At 50.4% G+C, this 2,600-nt stretch overlaps 1 protein-coding gene across 1 annotated transcript in view; it reads left to right on the forward strand.

Moving 5' to 3' along the window:
* The window catches only part of LOC109926400 (sialoadhesin-like), a 35,071-nt gene that overhangs the window by 11,533 nt on the left and 20,938 nt on the right, over positions 1–2,600 (forward strand). The window lies entirely within an intron of this gene.

Here is a 2,600-nt window from a genome sequence, read left to right on the forward strand (position 1 = left end):
TGAGTGTGTGAGGGTGAGTATGAGAGAGAGTGAGGGTGTGTGAGTGACAGTGAGTGTGAGTGAATATGAGAGAGTGTGTGAGAGAGAGAGTGTGAGAAAGATAGTGAGACAGAAAGTGTGTGAGTGTGTGTGTGGATGAGTGAGAGAGAGAGTGAGAGAGAGAGAGAGAGTGCCAACTATTGATCCAACATGCCTCTCAGTCCCTTCATCCCAGCTTCTCCCCCAGACCCGTCACCTGTGAGAACTGGTTTCTGAGGAAGGGTCACTGGGTCTGAAATGTTAACTTTGGTTTCTCTCCACATGCTGCCAGACCTGCTGAGCTTCTCCAGCAATTTCTGCTTTTGTTTCTGATTTACAGAATCTGCAGTTCTTGCGGCTTTTATTTAAATCTAACTCCTTCTCGAAAACATTCAGTGTTCTGGCCCCGGCCGCTTTCTGTGACAGAGAATCCCACAGGATCCCCACCCCTACCACCTCCTCGATCATCGGGAACATCCCTCCTGTGTTGACCCTGTCTAATCCTGTCAGAATGTCATCAGTTTCTTCATCATCATTCTTCGAAACTCCAGGGAATATAATCCCAACTGATCCGGTCTCTCTTCATCCGTCAGTCCTGCCATCCCAGGAATCATTTTGGGAAACCTTTCGCTGCTCTCCCTACATCACCAGAGCTCCCTTCTTCAGAGGAGGAGACCCCAAACTGCACACACAGTTCTCCAGGGGGTGGTCTGCACAATTGCAGTGAGACATCTGTGCCCCTGTACTCAAATCCTCTTCTGGGGAAGCAAACATACCATTTGCCTTCTTCACCATTAGTAATGCTAACCTTTTGTTACTTTTGGAAAGATGTACCGTCATTTATAGAGTCACACAGCACGGACACAGACCCTTCGGCCCAATGCATCCGTGCCGACCAGATATCCTAAATTAATCTCATCCCATTTGCCAGCATTTGGCCCATATCCCTCTAAACCCTTCCTATCCATGTCCCCATCCAGATGCCTTTTAAATGTTGTAATTGTACCAGCCCCCACCACTTCCTCTGGCAGCTCATTCCATACACGCACCACCCTCTGTGTGAAAAAGTTGCCCCTTAAAACTCTCTCCTGCTCACCTTAAACTTATGACCCTCTAGTTTTGGACTCCCCTACCCTGGGGAAAAATGCTTTGTCTATTCACTCTATCCATGCCCCTCATGATTTTATAAACCTCTATAAGGTCACCCCCTCAGCCTCCGACGCTCCAGGGAAAATAGCCCCATGTTGCCGGGTGTGGAAGGTTTGAGTTATAAAGAGAGGCTGGATAGGCTGGGACTTTTTACATTGGGACATAGGAGGTTGAGAGGCGATCTTTATAAAATCTTTATAAAATCATGAGCAGTATAGATAGGGTTAATGGTAGGTGTCTTTACCCTGGGGTGGGGGATTTCAAGGCTAAGGGGCACATTTTTACGGTGAGAGGAGAGAGATTTTAAAGAAGACATGAGGGGGAAATATTTTTCACACAGAGGGTGGTTCGTGTGTGGAATGAACTTCCTGAGGAAATGGTGGATGTGGGTACAGTTACAACGTTTAAAAGACATTTGGATAAGGACATGGATAGGAAAGGTTTGGAGGGATATGGGCCAGGGGCAGGCAGGTGGGGACTAGTTAGGTTTAGGATGATGGTCAGCATGGGCTGGTTGGGCCGAAGGTCTGTTTCCGTGCTCTGGACCGTAGAAGCCAAGAATAACCTATGCCCCTCTAATTTTGGTCTCCCCTACCCTGGGGGAAATCTTGACTATTTACCCTATCCATGCCCCTCATGATTTTTATAAACCTCTATAATGTCACCCCTCAGCCTTCGACGCTCCAGGGAAAATAGCCCCAGTCTATTCAGCCTCTCCCTATAGCTCAAACCCTCCAACCCTGGCAACATCCTTGTAAATCTTTTCTGAACCCTTTCAAGTTTCACAACATCCTTCCTATAGCAGGGAGACCAGAATTGAACACAGTATTCCAAAAGTGGCCCGAACCAATGTCCTGTACAGCCGCAACATGACCCTCCCAACTCCTTTACTGACAAAGGGTCTAGGCTCAAAACATCAACTCTCCTGATTCTTTGATGGCTCCGACACATCAGTTTTCCTGCTCAACTGACGCTGCCTTTCCCTGCCATGTTCCTCCAGCTCCACGCTGTATGGACTCTGACTCCAGTTCTTGCTGTCCCCCTACACTGACCAACGAGGGCAGGCGTGCCAAATGCCTCCCGCACCGCCCTGCCAACCCACCACAGGGTGCTATGCGAAGGAAGGGGATGTCGGACTTACACACAGCGTCGAGGAAGAAAGGGGCTGAGTCGCTGGCTCCCAAGGCGTTGCTGACGCTGCAGATAAAGGGGGCCCCGTCACGGCGCGTGACGGAGCGCAGCGTCACCGTCTCGTTGACGGCGACGGTCTCCAGCGTGTTGCCGGGCACACGCCGGTACCAGGTGTAGTTCAGTGGGGGAGGGTGGCTCCGACAGCGGCACACCAACGTGACGTCGTCCCCCTCGTGGATCCTGCTCCCGGCTCCCAGCGCGATCACCGAGACTTCCTTCGGAGAGACTGGAAAGAGGGAAAA

Source organism: Rhincodon typus, chromosome 47 (genome assembly GCF_021869965.1).
Source record: "Rhincodon typus isolate 14 chromosome 47, sRhiTyp1.1, whole genome shotgun sequence".
In the NCBI taxonomy this organism is placed as follows: Eukaryota; Metazoa; Chordata; class Chondrichthyes; order Orectolobiformes; family Rhincodontidae; genus Rhincodon; species Rhincodon typus.